Source organism: Apis laboriosa, unplaced genomic scaffold (assembly GCF_014066325.1).
Source record: "Apis laboriosa isolate Shangri-la unplaced genomic scaffold, ASM1406632v1 scaffold40_cov151, whole genome shotgun sequence".
NCBI lineage: Eukaryota > Metazoa > Arthropoda > Insecta > Hymenoptera > Apidae > Apis > Apis laboriosa.
Window position 1 is genome coordinate 4,109,642 of NW_025223180.1, and position 21,193 is coordinate 4,130,834.

The 21,193-nt window shown below is 41.6% G+C and overlaps 1 protein-coding gene across 1 annotated transcript in view; it reads left to right on the plus strand.

Annotated features, from left to right (window-relative positions):
• Positions 1–8,730: 8,730 nt before the first annotated feature.
• The window catches only part of LOC122715815 (glutamate receptor ionotropic, kainate 2-like), a 235,081-nt gene continuing 222,618 nt past the window's right edge, over positions 8,731–21,193 (plus strand). Inside the window, exon 1 of the mRNA XM_043938291.1 lies at positions 8,731–8,971. The gene's annotated coding sequence lies outside the window, so the exon portion shown is untranslated. The remainder of the gene's footprint in view (positions 8,972–21,193) is intronic.

Consider the following 21,193-nt stretch of genomic DNA (forward strand, 5'->3'; position numbering starts at 1 on the left):
TTCTTCTCGCTTTAAAAAAAAAAAAAAAAAGAAAAAAAGAAGAAGAAGAAAAAACGGTGCAATTATACTCGCGGTTATATTTAACGAAGGTGAAAATTTCGTATTCACGATTGTTTACGACCAATTATACGAAATAATGAACGAAATAGGGAGAGAAAAACGAACTTTTCCTTAATTACACACTGTATACAATCCTATTATCATTGTTCCAGCGTGAAATTGAAAATTATCATTTAAGTTATTTTAGTTCACGATATCACACGCAACGGAAATTCTTCGATTCTTTAAAATCCTGACTTCCCAAGTCTCTAATATGAAGGAAAAAAAGAAATGCTCTATAACGTAATCTATTTTTCAAACCTTATCTATCTTCTGAAAAAAAAAAGAATAAAAAAATAAGGTCAAGAAAAGATTAATTCCTGGTCCTTAAATATCACGGTCCTTCCGTTCCATTTCGACCCTCGACCGGCCTCACCCGGCCAGTTTCGTTACGTGAACTGGATCGGTAATTTTTTTCGGTAAGTTTTTATACACGACTTATCGGTTCGCAAAGCACACATTCGCCGACTAAGCGAAGTCTCGGCGGCCACTTCTCGCCGGTTAAACGGCTCGTATCGGCAGAAAGTCGAGTGTCTTTGGACTGTTAAAAAAAAAAAAAAAAAAAAAAAAAAAAAAGAGCGTTTTCGCTGTTCTCGAAACGACTCGTCGAAGCGAAATGGGAGATAAAGGGAGCGCGAGGACCGAGGAGTTGCCTCGAGGCGCGCGCCAGTCAACGGCAATAAAAACGGGACTTGAGAGGGCGGACGGTGAACACCCCCGCAGCGAAAATTCTGCGTAATGGAATCCGCGGTTTGATTCGCGTGAAAAAGCCGATTTCCCGTGAACCGCGGAATTTTATAGTTTCGAATAGTTTTGAAAATCGCGTTACGCCGATCGCATCACGCGATTCACCTGTCATTCGAGAATTACCCGCGATATTAAGAGGGCAAAATGGGGGTCCTCTATTTTTCATTAATTTTATTACGGGGGAGAATGAATCGAAGGGAAATTTTATATTTGTATGCGTAGAAACGTGACGTGGAATCGTATTTTTTTCTTCTTCTTCTTTTTTTTTTAAGCGATTATATTTGAACGAAATAAATAAAGAACGAAAAGAAAGAAAAGAAAGAAAAAAAGAAAGAAATTGAAATATTGATACATACGCGGTCTCTTAATTTAACAAAGCGAGATATATATATTTCTTCGTTAATTTTTCTGACGTTCGATATAAATTTTTTTTATTCTAGGCGTTTCACTTTAGGGATGAAACGGTGGAATTTTAAAAATATATTAATGTGTATGTGTGTGTGTGTGTGAGTTTCGTAAGGGATTCGTGGTGAAATGGCTTGTCAGTGGTTAAAAGAAGCCGTTTCCTATATCACGTTCGAGAGGTTGAACAAGAAACGTAATTACGGGATCGTTTGTTTCAGTTCGGAGAAATCAGTGGGGTAGATTTAAGGGCTGTTGGACAGCGATTTCCTTTTTCCTCTCTTAAATCTCGTACCAGGAAAAGTCAAGTCGGGAAGAAATGCGTCGGAACGCGAAATCTTAAGTGGAATAGATTTTTTCCCCCTCCCCCTCTATCCCCTTTTTTCCATCTAAATCGATAAGTCGATTATTTATTTTTATTCGCGAGCTATTATTTTTATTCCTCGAGGGACGAGGTGAATCGAGAAATAAAGAAAATCGTTCGAGCGGTTGGTGGATCGTTTCTATTCCGAACGGATATTCCGATTAAATATTCCGGGGGATTAAAAAAGTTAGGGATTTTCTAGATCTAGGTAGTTTTTTTAAAATAGATATTAAACATTTTTACGGCGTCATACGTATATAGATATACGTTGCACTTACCGGAGGGAGAAATTTCAGGCGAGCCGTTTCAGAACCTTGAAAGTCCGCGAGTTTTTCCGGTCTTGGAACTTTCGATGATCCGAAGAAACTTCTTCAAGTTTCCAAACCTGTAAGAATGGTAGAGATAAGTCGAGATTCCTACGGCACGCTGTGGAAAATGATCACGAATATTAGGATAAGAAAAGACGTAAGAAAAATCAAAGGGGATAAATTTTCCAAAAAAAAAAAAAAAAGGTTTTTCCATTCGATTATCGATTGAATTATCGTAAAGCGTTTTTATCGATAAACCAGGTACGAAAAAAGGAAGAAAGAAAAGAGCGGAAGAACACCTAAAAAAAAAAAAAAAAAAAAAAGGCTCGTCACGATCGATTTATCATCGTCTTAAAGCAATTAATCTTAGCCGGTTTATTCGCTTCGCAGTTTTAATTATCCCCCTCGTTAAATGTAAAGGTGTACCGATCTGTTTCGTAATGCTAGATCCTCGCCGAGGTAACTTGCCCTTAATCGGCACTCTCTCACTAAGTTTTAATTTTCACCTCTCGCGTCCGGTCGTCGCCAATCAACGCCAACAATTTGACGTCCAACAACAACAAGGATGGAAAGGGTGGTTGACGCTCCAATTTTGACAGAGTCGGGGATATCGAGGAGGAGAGGATGAACAAGTCGTTTTCAATTAGCGTGATTGAAACCTTGTCGAGGGGTATATTTAATGCGGGCAGCGTTGAAAAGTTTTCATCGCTAAGAGTCGGCGAAGATGCACGATGCCGTTCTTCGTTCCCCGCGATAATGAACCCCCACGATCGATTTCTCGATGATGGACGAGAATTCCTTGCTTCAGACGTTTCTAACGATACATTCTAAGTGTCGTACGATAGTTTCGCGGAGGGAAGAGTTTTCGACGAGTTACCATTCTTCCACCGATATTCCTTCCTTCTTTTCCACGTCTATTCTTCTTATTGTATACAGATATAGGGTAAGAGATGATGATATATATTTCTATGAGATTGATTTGTAAGCGTTTGAAAAAGATTCGTATAAACGCACGTTCGATTCGATCTTTTTTTTTTTTTTTTACGAGAACACAATTTGGACGGAGAATAGAGAATGGAGAAAGATGAGATAATTTTCGATATAAAAAACGCAAAAAGTTATCCCTTCGAAGATAATCAGAGGCGAGAAGATGAAGCGCGAAATATTCGATATACATTTCACGTAAAATTAAGTGATATTATATTTCTTTTATTATAATAATAATTGTGTTATATCGTTATTCCTAAATGTAATATCCTGAATGAATCCAATATTGATAAATATTTTTCTAGAATTTTATAAAATATATTACGCTCGCGTAAATATTTCGATCATATCTCTCGCGATATCGCGTTTCATCGAGCTCGTTAAACACGTATCACTTTTCCGAAAAATAACGTTGAAAGATCGATGTAAACGTTTAGAGGAAATTTGAGAACGGTTTGAGACTGAGGAGGGGGGAATATTATCGCGATCGAAATCTCAATAGAAAAACACAGATGACAGATGCCCGATGAGGATTTTTCTCTCTGATTTCGAACGATTCACTCACCGAATCTTGCGCCCACGTCTTCGAGATCAAAGAGTACTCTGCGGCAGACAGTTAACTCGGCTAGTCGGCTTAAGATATATATACATGTTCAAAATCGAGGATGAAGTTCGTCGGCAAGTGTACGCGAACGAATCTGTTCGACGAATCTGTTACAAGGGAAGGAAGCAGAATTCAAACTCCGTTTGATGTCTGCGCCTGAGGTCGAATCGCCTCGCTTTAACTATTAATGAGGCTGGAACAGACGAGCCAGTTAATCGACGAACGGGAATTTTCTAATCAAACACAACACCGTGGACAAGGAAGGAGGAAATTGGCCGTTAACGTAACCAAACACCGATCTCGACACGATCTCTCGTCCCGCGTCTTTTTTGGTCTTTTCTCGATCATAGACAAGATAAAAAAAAAAAAAAAAAAAAAAAAAANAAAAAAAAAAGAAAAAAAGAAGAAGAAGGAAGGAAGGAAGGAAGGAGAAGAAAGGAAACGGCGGCAACTTTTAAATTTCCTTTAAACCGAAAGAGTTTAAATTAATTCTCGCCACGATTTCCCGGTTTGTTTCTTCCGTAAAATTTTTTTCAAACGCAAGCTGCGTTATTTCTGGCGTGTTAATTGCCTAATTAAGATCGGGTTCCACCGAGTTAACGGAGGAGGAGGGGGTAGGAAAGAAAGGGAGATAAACGAGGGGACAGTGGATGGAGAAGATAAGGTAATGCCGTTGGCAGAAAAGCAAAAGTTCTTTGAGCCAGGAGAAGCCAGAGAGAGTGGAGCAGCAAGTGGTCGTATTCTCAGGGTTGGTTGGAGGCAACTTTCGAAGAGAGAACCTCCAAACTTCTTCGATCCCTCCCCCCCCCCCTCCCTCCTCCCCGAAACTCTACACGTACATAGGAGTTATTCGAGTGTCCTCCGGGGTCAGCCTGTTACCCGCCTCGTCGACTTTGACGCGACACCATTCTCCCGTGTGGAATTTTCCACACGCGTGTTTTATTAACGATAACATCCGATTTTTATTTATCCTGTCTGCGACTCTCTCGATGGAAATTCTTTCTTTCGATCGATCATCCATTAACGATCCTCGTCGATCGAGGTTTCTCTCGAGACCGTATTCTAGTCACCTCTTCCCTTTCTTCCATCTTTCAAACGCGTCACGATGAAATTTTATCCTCCGAGTTATCGAGTTACTCGTACTCGATTAATTACAACGTTGCAAAATGTAGATATATATGACTCGAACGAACGATATTTGGTGCCCCTCGTCGCCGAGATTGACACGATATATATATATATATAGAGAGAGAGAGAGAAATATCGCAAAGACGAGGAGCGTAACGCGGTTCCCTAAGATTCTAATTAAGATCGAGTGATCGTTAGCAACGATCCATCAAGGATGCAAGGTCGTTAGAGTTAGAGAGAGAATTTAATTAAACCGTACAATGGGTTAGCCGGATACGAAATCGAATTACTATTAGATTTTTCACGCGATATCGCGATAGAGATGGAATATTATCGGACTGGGAAGCAGGATGGGGAAGGCGAGCGGATCTTGGGGAGCTCTCTGCTCCGCTTCTGGCATATCCGATCAATTTTCGACGTTAAATAGTCGCCAGGCATCGACGTCGGATTCCCAGAGCGTCGCGGTGCAATCACCTCGACACTGGAGTGCTCAACGGAGGGAGAAGTGTCTCTTCCGGAATCAAATTGTCGAGAATAGGCCCGAACCTCTCCACGATCTTACGCCACGAGTTCTCGAGCCACGATCATCATCCAACTTTCCACTCTCGCGAAACTTCGACCCTTCTCCTTTCGTCAACCCCTCACCCTCCCTCTCTTCGCTCGATTCCTCTTCTTATATATATATATATATACGATCATCCAACCAACCAACGACGCGAAGAGGACGACGCTCTCTACCGTCACCGCGCCGTTCCAACTTTCTTTCCGCAGAATTGAATCGCCACCGAATCGGTTTCCAGCCAGGGAAAATTGCGGGCGAAACATCGGAAATTTCGAGATCTGTTTCCTCCCCCAAAGCTTTTCGTTTATCCATCGTGAGAACGTCTTCGAGAACGGGTGGACGGGATCGGGTTTTGGACGCTTGGTATCGTTCCTCGAATAAACAAGATCCGACGTTACGCGCGTGGATCCTATGAATTTTTTACCAAATTATCCGTATCGGTTTTGAAATTGTCTAAATTTTACATTGTTGTTTATTTTAATTTAATTCGTAGATTTATGTAAAACGCAACTTGTTTTTCGAACGTCGATTGTCTCGATGTTAAATCTTTTCTTCTTCGCGACAATTATTCGTTTTCCGTTGCTCGAGTTGCTCCAGTTTTTCCTCTGATGCGTTCATCAGGCTTTGAAGAAAAAATTGATAGAAGCAACTGATTAATATAAGGGCAATAATTAGAGCGTGTATTCGCGGTGATTAATGGGCCGAACGTGACGTAAGAAAGATTGAATGTTTCTGTACGCGTATATAGAACAAGTGGAAGACACATTTCAGCTGAATTAAAAAAATATATTTAGACATTTTTATCAATTAATGAATATAAATATATATGCATGAGATATATTTTAAAATGAAAGTAAAGATAGATTTTTAAGGTATCGGCAACGTAGCTAAATTTTCCTGGTTTTCGCCGCGCGAGAATTTTTGAGAACGATTCTTTTCCCCGAAATTCCACGAAACAGCTGAATTTCATTGGTCGATTGCTTACCGAAGCATCCGATTCTTTTTCAAAGGAAACAGATCCACGACTTTGCTCGACGATCTTTTCCCTTTCTCTCTCTCTCTCTCTCTCTCTCTCTGTCTCTCTTTTTTTTTTACTTTACGATGCGCGATCTCCGAAACCTTTGAACAATTCTATACCGACTTCGTCGCGATTTTTGCCAAGATTTATTTTAAGGCAGGTGCTCGTTTCGAAAGCTCACGACAATTTTATCCCCTCGAGAGCTTTTCTCGTTTTGCCAATTCACCGTATCGCTTGGTCATTTATAAATCCGCGTTGCACTGCGTATCTAAAAAAAAAAAAAAAAATTTCAATTTTTCCCTGTCAACGACGCGTTTTATTAAATTTATACAGAGGCTGCGATAATTACCACTGTGGATGACCACTCTTTTGAACCTTCATTTTCCAATTATTAAAATACACAAAAATAAAAAAAAAAAACAAAAAAAACAAAATGTAATCAAGTTTGTCGTTCGTTTGATAGCACGTTTTTGAGAAAATTTACTGGAATAAAAAATCATAATCATGGAATATATAACGATCAAATGCTTTCGATCGATTAAATTTCTTCGACAAAGAGAGAGAGGGGGGGGAGGGAAAGAGAGGAAAAATAATCTCTCCCCATTCGCGTAATGATGCGTAGTACTCAAGAGAATAAGGGAGCGAGAGAGAAAGAGCGAGAGCAAAGTGCATTGCGTTTCGGCCTCGACTATTCCTTTTCGGCTTTGTGCAGCGGCGCCAGAGCAATTCGTAGCCTCTGTTCATCCGCGCGGATTATTTTTCTCATTTCCGTGCCAGGAAGTGGAATGCTTCAAATCTTTCGTCTATTTTCCCCCGCTGACGAAGCGGCGCCACTCCAAAGAACAGATTCATTCGAGGTACACTCGAATCTCCCCCTCGAAACTCTTTCTCATTCATCCGTGGAGGATCGGGCGGGCTGGCGTGTGTTTCACTCGGATCGAGATGATAGAAAAAGAAAAGAAAGAAAGAAAGAAAAAAAAAAAAAAGAAAGAAAATATCATCCCCTAATTACGTTTACGAGCGCGGAGAGCGTAATCTTCACCCGTGTAATCCACGATAATAGCATTATCAGAGGAACGAGGCTCGTAGAACGAGCTCGCGATCTATTAAAGATAACTTTCCGCCTAATTCCTTCCGTTCTAATTCCTATAGTCCAACCAGTGGAATAGCCCGTGGAAAATACTCTCCCTGCTCGAGCCCTATCCATTCTCATGCTTTAGAACGAGAATCGTAATAAATATTGGTAGGTACGTAAACCAACTACGCGAAAGCGAACAACATACGTGTAACGAAAGGGATAACGAAAGTTTATTTCCGGTATATTCTTCCAGTCCATTTGTACCACTTCTTTCGACCAGACAAGTGTTTCTTTCACACGCTTTCCCTATTCAGAGAAGACAATATTCCTGGAACGGAACCGCCAAGTTTCTCGAGAATCGAACTTGATCGATTCGAATCAAATGCGATGAGAGTTGAAACTGGATCGTCCTTCGAATTAACGTAATCCTATGTTTCGTTTCGTGATCCAACAATCCTCCTCCTCCTCCTCCTCCTCCTCCGATAATAAAATCGTCGTTCATTCAAAGATGTTACTCGATAGATAAGAACGCTCGAGACCGGCGTGCTACACCCGTCCAAGCAAACTTTACCCTTTTTGCAAAACTATAAAATACTTCTTCTCTTTTCTTTACAATTACTCGCGAAAAAGCGTTCGAGTCCGGCGAGGGACGAACGAAGGAGCAACGATTAAAATCCCAGCGAAGGAACATCTCGTTAAAGGAGGGAGACGAGGCATCGGATGTCTCGACGAATCTTTTCAAATAGGCAAAATAGCGAAGCGGGAGAGCGATTCGTAGCCTCCGCTCGGCAGAAGCAAATGGAACGCGGCACACACAGGGCCTTTCCTGTAGGATCGATATGGTAGTGGGGAGATGCGGCCGGAGAGTGGGACGGAGAGAGTTGGGATGAAGAGAGAGAGAGAGAGAGAGGGAGAGAGAGGGAAGGAAAGAAGGATGAAGCGCGGGAGGGAGCGCGAGAGGGGTGGAAGCGGGAGGAATAGGGGACGGGGAGGGAATATCGGTGCGGAACGGAGCGAGATGAGGGCGCTTCGGCCGCGGCGGTTCCTACGCCTCGCGCCATCGTTGCCACGAGCGGCGTCGGCGTCGGCGTCGGCGTCGTCGTCGTGGCCGTCCTCGTTGCCGGCTAAAGCGGCACCAGCACCGTACACGCAGCATCCAAAGCCAGACTCCGCCGCTCGGTCCAGTTTGCCTTCCGCTCTCGTTTGGCGACGTAGTACCGCGACGAGGCCACGTCTCGCGCGACCCATGCTGCGACCCGTGAACGATACCGTGACACCGATACCGTGAATCGACGATACCGTGTGCCGTTTCCATTTAATAACACCGTGCAATCGTCGCCTTCCTTTTTTCCACCTCGATCGAGGATTCGAGGCCGAATGGATAACTCGCGTGGGACTAATAACACGACGATAACACGAAGACGGTCTCGCGGTGGTGGATAATCGCGGTGTGAGACAAAAAAGGGTGACACGGGGGTGATTTTTGTTGTTGACCGCTTTTTTCTTTTCTTTTTTTCTTTTCTTTCCCCTTTTTCTTCCCCTCCTTCCCTCTCCTCCCCCCTCTTCCGCGATTCTTTCTCTCTGATCGTCGAGCAAGAGTGGTGCCCGTGGAGGGAGCTGAGTGAGATTCATGCACATTCGTCAGTGGTTCCTGGTCAACGTGATCTCGTAAAGGTACGGGGGTGTAATTATTTAAGGGTAACGACGATTGATCGGTTTTTTTTTTTTTTTGTATTCGATGTGCGCTCGTGGTGATATCTTTTATACGCGAGAAGAACGAGCTTGTTCTCCTTTGTTCCGTCTACGTTGCGTAAATGTAAATAGCATAGGAGAAACAACGATTGTTTTGTTGATCGACGGACGAGAGTTCGTAGAATTCGTCGGGTGATTCATCGTTTCACGATTGTTCTCTGTCCCACATCGGACAGCTCGGTCGCGCTTTACTTCTCGCGAAACTGCCGGAAGTTTATGCTCCGAGTTTCCGTAGTGTCACGGTTTCTGGTTTCGAACGTTTCACTCCGCAACCGACTGTCTCCCTACGACGAAATCAGAGCGATACGAATAAAACGCGAGTCGCGAAATAATAATTTCTTTCTTTTTTCGTCCTGTTATTTCGTCAACGTTGACGTAATTTTCCGACGTATTTTATTTCGATTCGGTTTCCCATGCTCCCCGTGCGACGAAAAAAGTCGTCAAACATTCGATATCCCATCGAATCGATCCAACGAGTGTCCTATTAATCGTACACCGTTCTGACATCATCCTAGCCGTCCACGAGTTATATTTAACCAATCTTAATTACCTCCTAAGAAGAAACTCGAAGGTATTCGATATTCATCCTTGAATCTTTCCTCTATTTTTCCTCGACCGCGATCGCGAATAATTCACCCCTGCGGAAATCAACCAGTTAAAATCTACCAGCGTAAAAAATAAATAAACGAACGAATCGGGATGCAATATCATCCCGAGCACAGACGATGAAAAGTGTGGCCCCAGGTGCGGGATCAGAATACAGTTATTTTCTTGGGACGTGTAAAGCGTGTACACGCATCTCGCTCGCCGATTCCGGATTTGCAGGGCCGTTTTCCATTTCAATGAATATTAATTGCAATTATTGTACGTAAATTGGAACTCGAACAAACGGCGCGAAAAGTGTTCGATTGTAGTTCGTAGCTTTTGAAAAATTTTCAGAGGCCAATCCTCGTTAATATACGTTCATTTCCGTGGATACACACACACTCACGCGCGATTTGTAAATACACGATATATTTACGATTCGTGAAATAGTTTTTAATAGTTTAAATACTTCACAAGTCTCATCGGGATTTTCTGGATCGGAGATCAACCTGGGAATACACCTTCTATCGCTATTCTCTCTACAGCTGAACTTTCTTCGTGCCTACGTGTCTCGAATGAAAATTTAGAAAGTCTTTATTCTTGCGATTCTCTCAATTCTCTTCTTTTTTCTTTTTCTTTTTTCTTTTTTTAAATTAACAAATTGATGGAAATCCGAGAGTAAATTTTGAGTTGTTGAGAATTGCTATTCTATATCATATTTATCGGCTAAAAATAACGAGAGTGTTTTCAAATGTGTTACTCTTTTGTCAAATATGTTTTGTTTCATCGGATAACGATGTGTCACGATTCTCTTTTTCAATTAACGAGAGACAATCGTGGATCTATGAAAGCGAAGAAGTTGAAATTTTTATGAAAGAAAAAATTGATTACCGATCGAGAACTCGTTGGTTCACGCGTTCTCAAGTAAAAAAAAATATTTCGAAATTTATCACGAAGATGATACGTGTATTCGCGATCGCATTATCGATTTGCGGTTTCAACGATGCAAAAACCGCTACAATTATCTCGACACGTTTGCCGATAATACGAGAACGAACTGTAAGAAATTAGTGGAAGGTATCTATTTTCCATTTATCGAACATCAGTTTCCACTCTCAACTTTTCTTTAATGCTTCAAGAATATCGGTCGATTACGAGCATCTGTCGGCTCCTATCTGGCCGACATTTTAAACCCACCGTCTCGCAATTTCAATACATAATTTACGTGGATTTCAATGGGCTTATCATCGCAGCTGGTGCATTAACCGATCGATCAGATTAATCAGTCGATATCACGGATAAACGATTATCTATCATATCAGGGTTCGTACTGTTCAATTATGGGGGCGCGGATTAAATTCGTATAAAAGTCAACGAAACGTCACGTATCGATTGTGTGCCGAATCGCCGCGTGAAACAGACGTACGTCCACATCGGTCCACGTGACATTAAAAAGCGGAAAACAACGCTTTTCTACCTAACGCTTCTGTCTGGAAAATTTTTAGTCGATTAAATTACGTTTCTTTTTTTTTTTTTTTTTGGAAAATTGGAAGAGAGAGATGAGACGACAACCATTAACGATCGATAAAATTATATAAATCGTTGGACGGTACTCGATATTTTTACTAACTGTAGATCCATTGTAAAAAAAAAAAACAAAAACGTACGATTCGAAAATTTTTTTTCCCTCCATGCTTCCTGTCAGATGCGAAAAACGAATTGTCCTCTCAACAATCCGCGCAACAATACGCTACCTCATACACCTCATATGTACAAAAAAATATATACCAAATTTCCACAAAAATTAGGAAAAGATCCAAAAACGATCGAAACGAACGAATTTTGAAACGTGAAAAAAAAAAAAAAAGAAACATTTCGCATCTCTACGCTTCTCCTCTTCTTCTCCATCAATATCGTACGAGCACGAGCGAGAGGGGACGAAGGGGTCGCGAATCAAAAGCGACCTGGTCCGCGCGGAGGGAACCGCAACAATTCGATGACAGAGGGAGACGCGGGGAATGAAACGCGGTCCTCCTCGCCGAGCTTTAATGAATTTCACGCGCTATTGTGCCCGTATAGTTTCGCCCAGGCAAGAGTTCACGCCTATCCGACCCGAGGATCATCGAGGTAATTTCGAGCCGGATCGGAAATTGTTGCGTTTCCCCCGCAAGAGAGTCTCTCCCCTCTCAAGAAACCAAAGCGTGCCATCTCCTCCAAACCGACGCGAAAAATTTTATCATTAATATATTCGATCGGAAACCGTCCGTTTTTCGAGGGGCCCACGCCTTCGAATGGCGTGATCGAGCGAGACGCTGTTTCATCAACCGCTGTTCGCCCCGCGTCACGATATTAACGAGCTATTCGCGGCCTCTCCCCGATTTCCACGCCCCTTCCTCCGATATTTCCTTCCCCCGTGCTGACGTTTTCATCGCATTGATAGCCGCCACGATGGAAATCGTTTTTGCAGCCGATCCAGCAGCTCGGTTGTCACGCCACAATTTGGGGCTTGGTTTTACCCCAGTCGTCACACCGATTGCTATCGTTGGTGATGGATACAGTCGGGGGTGGTAATCCCGTGGATGGACGATTCCAACGAGTCGGGTTTTGTTTTCTTTTCTTTCGTCGAAGACCTATTATATAATTATATTGCATTTTAATCGAACGATGAATATTTGGACGAGGCATCTCGTACGCGGAACAATAAAGCGATACGGTGTATTTCGGGATCGAAAGTTGGCATAGGTGGCTGAATTGCTGGCGATAATAATGTTCGTTCGAGGAACGAGTGGCTAATCCCGAGGTCGATCCCTATAATTCTACCTACAACGTATCGATTTTCCGTCCAGGTTGCACACGATCCCTCCCTCCCTTCCTTCTCATTTCTCGAAATTATCCCTCGATGCGTTGTTACGTTGGCCCGCAGCTAGACAGTTTCAATTACGTTAAGCTTAGGTGGATAGCCAGGATTATTCGAGGACGGTTAACAGTCGTGATGCCCGCCGCGACTAACTTCCGCTCTTAATCTCGTAACGCGCGAGGAGTCGCGCAAGACGAAAGGAAGGAGGGGACGATCGAGATCGATTTCATTTCCTTCGTTTTGTTTTTCGTCGGGATCTAAGAAAGGGGGAGGGGGGGAAGAAGGGGACGAATGTTGGCGTTTGGAAAAGAAAAGGAGTTTTTTACCGATTAAAACGAGAATCGGCCTCGATGCGTGAAAGTCTGGCCAGGTCTTTTATCGTCGCGCGGAGCGTGGAGCGCACGCCGAAAGAGCTTAATTGAATTTCTCTTAATTAACTGCCTTCGCGGCGCTACGATAATTGCGATGCACCAACTCCCCCATTACCGTAATTGTGGGTCTAATTAATGCAGTCCTGGTGTTCTAGCCCACCGCCCCTCCTCCCCACAACCAGATTAAATTTTTGACGAAATGGCCTGGAACAATTGCCCCTAGAAGTTTATCCTAAGATTCTTTAATCGTTTTTGCGGTGTTGTTACGGGAACATGAAATTATATATATACTTGGTTTGAACGATTTCGTTTCCAGATTTTCTAAAAAATCCTGGACAAGAAATCGTCAGAGACGATTCTTCTTTCCCATTACGAAGTTTCGATAACGAAACGTATATACGTATATAGATATATTCGAGTCTGGTTGAATAAATAAGAAACGCGAGAAAGGAATAATGCGAAATACGGGATAGGATACGTGTAAACAACTTTATCATTGGTTGTATGCTAGAGTGACGGTGTGCTCGTTGACCGGCGCCAAGGAAAAAAAAAAAAAAAAAAAAAAAAAGAAAAAACTTGGATCGTATATTTTCGCGGGAATGGGAACGGAATGAAAACTCGAAGAATGAAGAAAACGTAAAGCTAGTATACCATGCCCGATATATACTTTCGCGAGAATGGTGGAGGAACTATCGTCGTTGGACAGAGAGACAGAGAGAAAGAGAGTCTAGCACGAAATGGACGATTACACCGAGTGGCGTACACAGTCGACATGAAACGGGAGAGATTTATGGGACCGCAGGAATTGTGTGGCACGTAACTGGAACGAAAAAATGCGAAACTATTCCCTCTCCTCCGCTGGCTTTGCCTATTTCTAGAAACTCTGACAGAATGGTTGCATGCGCCACTCCCGACTGCTGCCTGCTAAATGCCGCTTTCAAGTTTCGAGAAAGGTTGCATTGCGTAACCAGTTACGGTGACAGGGTAAACGAGGTCGCCGCCGTCGTCGTCGTCGTCGTCGTCGTGCGTTTTGAATATTTTTTCAGAAAAAAAAAAAAAAAATGAACATAACGTATTTCGTCGAAGAAACTTAACTTAACAGCCACGATTAAACGATTGTATCGTACGTGAAACTTACGAACCGATTCTTTCGTTTATCGATTCTCCTCGAATAAAAAAAATCTAACAGGTATCGAATCCAACAGTTTTTCCAAACTTAGTCATCCTCCTTCTCGACGGCTCCTTCAGCTGCTTCATCAGCGGTGAATCGAAGGCATTGTTCCCGCGTGATACTCTTCAGAATGATTCGCGCACGGAGGAGGTGGGAAATAACGCGATTTAATCGATTTCGAGTGTCATCGGGATCGATTTCGACAGGGGGCGGAAAAACCGAGAGGCTCGTGTTCACCCTCGTGTTTCACCAACACCCTCTTTTCATTTGCGTCAATGAAGCCTGTCGACGGACCGAAATTACCGTTAAAACGAGTCGCGACCGATTTTCCAAGTGCCCCCTCGAATAATTACAACACAACGCTCGCGTACCACTTTTATTGCTCGATTTATAATTACGCGAAACTCGGTTACACCTCTCTCTTTCTCGGTGGGGGAATTAATGTCGTTGAATGGTAAAATTGGCGCTGGTAGCCGATATCGAGGGGGATGGGAAGAGGGTGGGACGCGTGTGGAACGCGTTACAAGCGAGTGTGAGCGACAGTGATATAAACGGAGGGGGGAGGGGGCAATCAACGCGTCCGTGGATCGTAAAAGGGTTGTTAAGAGCGGTATACCGCCTCGAAAATAATCAGTGGAAAACAAACGGATCCGTTTGATTGTCTGAATGTCGGACCCTTTTTGTGCAAACGATCGAGCGCGCGTCTGCTAATTAAGAACGAAGGCGTCAAGCCTTCGATTCGCCAATTTGTTCCGTTTTTTCTTTTTTTTTTTTTTTTGCGAGTGCAGGCGTGTCAAATAAATCAGTTTTAATCGTTTTAATTGAGCGAAATTGTCGAACGATTAGTTGCATTCTCTCATCGGATCTATCCGTTTCGTTTTTCCTTTTTTCTCCATTTTTTCTTTTTTTTCTTTTTTTCTTTTTTCTTTTTTTTTTTTGCCTAGATTTATTTTGATTGTTCGTTTCAAATGTTCCAACGGGCTTTATTTCTCCTTTCTTTTTTTTTTTTTTTTTTTTTTTTTTTTCCCGTTCCCCTCTGTGAAACATCCGCGTGATTGTAGAGAAAGGCACAGAGTACCAAATAGTCGCTCCTGTTACTTCACTGTAAAATAACACGGTGAAACGTGATTTTTCTACGCGACAAACCGCCCCGCGTCCCGATATTTCCTGATATTTTTACACGACACGTAGAAAACTTGCGATCAGCATTCATCAAGCTACTTGTTTCGAAATAATTGGACAGATACGTACAAATGAGCCTGTACATTTTCGTAATTTACGCGTGTCGCATTGTGGCGCTTTTAATATTTCGTTAAAAAAAATACCACGCCGCGTTTAATGCGAAAAAAATATTTTCCACTGTGATCTGTGTATTAGGAAAAAATGTATTAAAAAAGCGGACGCGATAGGGGATGGGTGAATATGGGCGAATACGTAAGCGATTCTGCCCTAGAGGATAAACGTCCGTATCACGGAAATGCTTCTCTTTCAGATTGCAATTTCAATTTGTCATTCGCTGTCATCGATGTCTTGACGATCGAATTTTTCATAAACTAATCCATCGAATGCACGACGTTCCCGCTCGTTGTCATAATTGTGCCCGACACGACACGACACGACACGACGTTCCCTCGCTAAATATTTATCAATGCAATCCATCAACGACTTTGGAGGCAACGCGGAAATCGCTCTTCCCCTCTTACAGTATGTGTACATAAAAAAATTGTGCAACGCGTGTTTGCAGAAAACGAAACAGAAGAAAGAAAAAAAAAAAAAAAACCTTTTTCCAAACATGAAAATAGATATGTAGGAAGGAACCTTTAGTATAACGGTACATACACAAACATACCTTTTTTCGTTTACATTTAATCAAATACGTGTTGATTTTTAATTAAACAAATTCTCCTTTCCTCCTCCGCTTTTAATTAATGCGGGATACAAAAAATATTCGATATTCCTTATACCAACGTCGTAATTTTAAATATAATACTCGAAAGAAATACACGGATAAGCATTGGAGCTTGACAAATATAATTCGATGATAATTAATAAGTAAGGTGTAATATTAGAGAGACGAATTATCCGTCGATTATTGAAATTTGACGTTAATTTTTGGTGCCATTTCCATAACGATCATATCGTATTTGAATTTTGCGCGACTAAATATTTACGAATTTTACGAATCTTTGATTGTTATTGTCGATCGGTGCAGTTATCATGGATATATCATGGCACATATATTTGCGTTTCCATCAGGAAGAAAAACAAAGATTACCTGCTGCTAAATGTACCATTATCCCGATCGATATTGTTGAAATAATAATCCGAGTGCGTTGACTTTAATGAATCCATTTGGTGTAGGCTTTATTGATTTTCACACGTTGCATATGAATTTCACATCATATTGGGTAATGAATATGTATGTCTGTCCATTTTTGTCAATATAAGAAAAGTGAAAATTCTGGCTCGTTCAAAATTTTGAACATCATTCCGAACGAAGATTTAAATGATATTAAAATCATTTTTTTTCTTTTTTTCTAGTACTCAACTAAACATCAATATTTCGTTACAAAAATATGGAAAGCCACAGGTTTTTAAATTTATATTTAAAATTATTTTTTTTTTCTTTCTCTCTTTCTTTTTTTTTTTTTTTTTTTTTTTTCATTTAACGTTTTGAATATTTATCGAGCGGGGATTTTTAGGATTTTGAGTTTGCTGAATACACGTTAGTGGTTACAGTGGAATACAGAATAACAGAAAGTATAAAAGAATATTTGCTGTGTGTGTATTTAACGGAAAAATCGTTTGCAATATCAGAGTAAACTTATATCGTGATATCGATGCAGCTTTATGCACAAATCTACGTACGTATGTGTACAGATTCAAAGCACAAAGCGTATGCGAATGAATGAAATAATATTGTACAACAGTTGTACAATAATATTACAATTTCAATTTTCAAGAGGAATTTGAAAATGCAAAATCCTATTTATTATATCCGTATTAATTAAATGTCGTGATAAATGCGTTCAAGAATTCGAAAATTCTATTTTATTAATTAATTATCATATCACGTTTTTATTTTTTATTAATCATCGTATTTTCGTTATCATATTTTTTACAAAAGATAGATTTTTCCTCTTTTTTCTTAACCAGGAATCATTTATTAAAACTCGACGAGACGACAACTCGTTTCTGTACACAAATCATTACCGATGTTATTATAAAATTTAATACGTGCTTTTATATTTTTTGGCTATCAAAGTTCAAACGAAAATAACGTGGTATATTTTTCAAAAATTCAAAAAAAAAAAAAAAAAAACACGGCACACTTCTATTCATTAATCACATTCCGGTAACGCATTTTTTCTGTTCCTATCTCATGGGATTTAAAAAAAAAGAAAAAATACGAATAAAAAATTTTTTTCGATATCATGGGATTTAATTTTAATTTTAATCGAATTATTCAATTTGAAAATTGAAAATAAACACCTAATGCCTATTTCCTTCGAGAATATAATTTAATTTTCATTATACGCATGTACAAGATGTAACTGATAAATAATCGAATGGGTTAATAAAAAAAAAAAAAAAGAAAAAGAAAAAGAAAAAATTAGAGGAAGAGAAATTAATTAAAATACGCGGAAAATGGTTACACTATCCTATTCATTTCTATAGTCCCGTATAAAAAATACAATTAGAATTCCATTTTCATTAGGCGTTCTCGATAAATGGTCGGGCGAATCCGACTTTCGCGTTACGAACTGCATATTTCACGGATTAATTAAAACGTTTTGCATATAAAATCAACTGAATTCAAGTAACTAAATTATATTTTTTTGCTCGGATATCTAAACAATGGGAACCGTGTTTTAAAAGAATTTTTTATTCAAACCTCATTTTTCCTTTTTATCATCGGTATCATTTCTTTCCTCCCCATTATCATTTCCCTTTTTCATCCAATCTTTCCCTCTTCGCCTCTCTCCTGTTCGCTTACTTTAACAAAACGTCACCGTTCTTTCTTACGCGAATTTTTCAATTTTTCAATTCAAAAAAAAACACTCCCTTTATAATAAATTCTATAAAAAGATACCCCCTCCTTTTTAACATTCGACTTAATCCCAATTTTCGAACACCGCTGCATTTCCCCTCCCAATATCACCATAATCGTTCCATATCCCCCTCCAAAACATTTCCAGGACGCGCACGCCTCCCAAGTCCATTCATTTATCCCCGTTTCCCCACCACCCTTGGAAAAAAAAGATTCTCGCCCGTGAACACCGTGAATACCGTTCACGGTCCCGGTTCACAAAGAATTCACCTGCAATTTCCGTTGCACTCGCGACAGAGAAAGCGGTTTTTCAATAAAGGGGGCCGCGACTCGTGCACAATGCCGATGCGTGGATGGATACTGTGCGTACACAACGTGGCACGGCCACTCGCTCGGCCGTGGACAGGCGTGGATAGGCGAGGGGGTGGAGAGCGAAAAGGGGAGGGAGGATTGGAGAGAAAGAGCGGCCCCAGAATCGAGCAGAAGCGGAGTGCTCGATATATTGAATTTCCACTTGGGCCACGACCACCTCGGTCTCTTTCGACCTATCGATACGATAGCGGACCGCTCGTTTCGATGGGGAACGCAACGGGTGATCAGCTGGGGACGAGACGAGGGGAGAGAGAGAGAAAAATGGCAAGTTTCGATGGACGTTAGTTGAGCGTGGTTAATAAGCGACGACGACCGGTTGTCGTTGTTGCGTTCGAAACAACAACGATGGACAAACAACGACGCGGTAATTCTATCTGCGAGGATATTACGATTTTCACGATTAAATAAACACTGCGATAGGTCGAACGGAATGATTGGTTCACGATTTTGATGCAGTGAGTTGTAACGGACGCGTGGGAGTCGATTAGTCCCTGTGCACGCGCCGCAAGCGATAGAAGGGATACACGCGCGATGTATTTAGTCTGAAACGAGAACTTGTCGAATGTAGCGAATCGACACGTTCAATTGGTTCCGGAGGGGAAGGGGAGGGATCGAAACGCGGAAGATAATATTTCGAAGAAATCAAATTCGATAATTGAACGATAATCTCTCAAGATATAAATATCCTCGTAATTTCAATTTTTTCTTTCTTTTTTTTTTTTTTTTACAGAGGAAGAGAAGATAGAGGAGAAGGTAAAGGATAAATAATTGCAACAAGAGGCACGGAAAGGTTATCTCGCGTGCAATTGAAACGTCGAGTAATACCTCGACTCGCTACGAATTTCATTTTTGAATTTCTTCTAGTTTTCCAACCAGGATTCCATGGAAAACTACCCATGGTCGACATGGTTGCCCGATTCGAATTCGGATTCCGTCTCGCGGCATTGTCCCCCTTTTTTCCTCGAGCACCGCCCCGCGTGTCTACGCGCTCTCATTAACGTTTACGTATCGAAACCTTCGCTAATTCGGCCGCGCCACGTTGAATATTCATTGTCTCTGCGACGAGACAGGAGAGAGTCGGGGGAGGAGGAGGAGGATAGGGTTGTACGAATGTAAATAATTATACGAGGAAGAGGCCTGGCTCGGCACATTGCGGCATTCCCCGGTTTCGCGTCTAACCTCCGGGGGTTAATCTGAAAATCTCTTTAGCAGGTATTTAGCCGTGACCCCGGGATTGACGTGGTTGGAAAATAACAACAATGCTCTCCACCGAGAGAGAGAGAGAGAGAAAGAGAGAGAGAATGCCTCCATCCACGGGTAACAAGAACATAATGCGTCCCAAGGTGTGCGTCTCGAAATCGTATCGTTCATCCGAAAAGTTTTCATTTTTTTCTCTCTCTTTCTCATTCACTCTCCCCCTTCTCTTCTTCTCCTTTCTATCTCATCCTCATTATTTTATTTCACGCGACTGCGTCAAGTAAAAAAAAAAGAAAAAAAGGAAGAAAGAGAAAAAAAGAAAAAGTCTCGCCGCACAGAGTTCATTCTTCGTCCCTTTCGCGTTTCCATTCATTTCCTCCTTTCATCGAGCTTCTTACCTCTCTCTATTACATTTTTGGCCCGAGAGACAACACCGGTTGTCCATATTAATGTCTACCTCATAAATCCTCATCTCGCCCCATCGTGTCGCCCTCGGTCCCTCCGAGACGATCTCTCGTCTTCCCAAGACTTCGCGGATAGTATCTCTCTCCCTTTTGAATTACGTTTTGAATTACGTTCACCCTTTATCGTATTATTTCGTTCTGGGGACTTAGGCGACGCTACGGAATCGGAGATTTACGACGTCGAAGATTATATATATATATATTCTTTTTTAAGAAACATGATCCAATGAAATAAATTGGTATCGTTATTTTAATTCCTCGTGACAAATTATGAAGGTTCGTTGACGCGGAACACGTGAATTCTTGGAGCAGGTATTATTAAAGAAATGGTGAACGATATTCGAGGGAAGAATTCAATTTATTGTATTCATGGCCAACCGCGCAATTTTCACCGGCACTGACGCAACTTTTTCATTCGATGCGGCCACGAGGCCTGATTGTCCTCATCTACTCGCAACCACGAAGTCCCCTCGTGCCCTGATTCCGTCAAATAAAAGAATAATAAGCGTCGCATCGGCACGGATTACCGGCCGCAACGAAAGTTCCTTGCTTATTCCTTCCTTTTTTTGTCGTTCCCTTTTTCCCACCCTCCCTCCCTCCATTCCTTCCTTCCTTTCTTTCCATCTCGAATCCTCCTCCTCCTTTCTTCCTTTCTTTTTTTCGCCTGAATCAGAGCGCCGCGATAAAATGAAGAAGCAGCGCGGAAATAAAAGGTGGAAACGTGGGCGCGTAGAAAGAAGAAGGGGTCAGATGAGAAAATTGCATTTTAACTTAATCGTGGAGCGGAAGTTGAAACTTTTCACGGTGGGAACGGTGGAAAAGTCTCGACGCCCTGTAATCGAATGATCGGGCATTAAGTCAGCTATTGGCTAATGGAGCGGGAGTGCTCGCTAAGAAAAGGCTCGTCCCGATCTCCTGTCGGCCCCCTATCGGATCGTATCGCGCCTTTCTTTCAGAGAGGAGAACTCGTCTCGATTCGCAAACGATAATGAAAATATAATAATTCATTAGCAACGAGCGGACGTGTTCCAAGGAAATTGCTTATCGCGCTGTCTCGTCGCGCGATTAATTGCGCA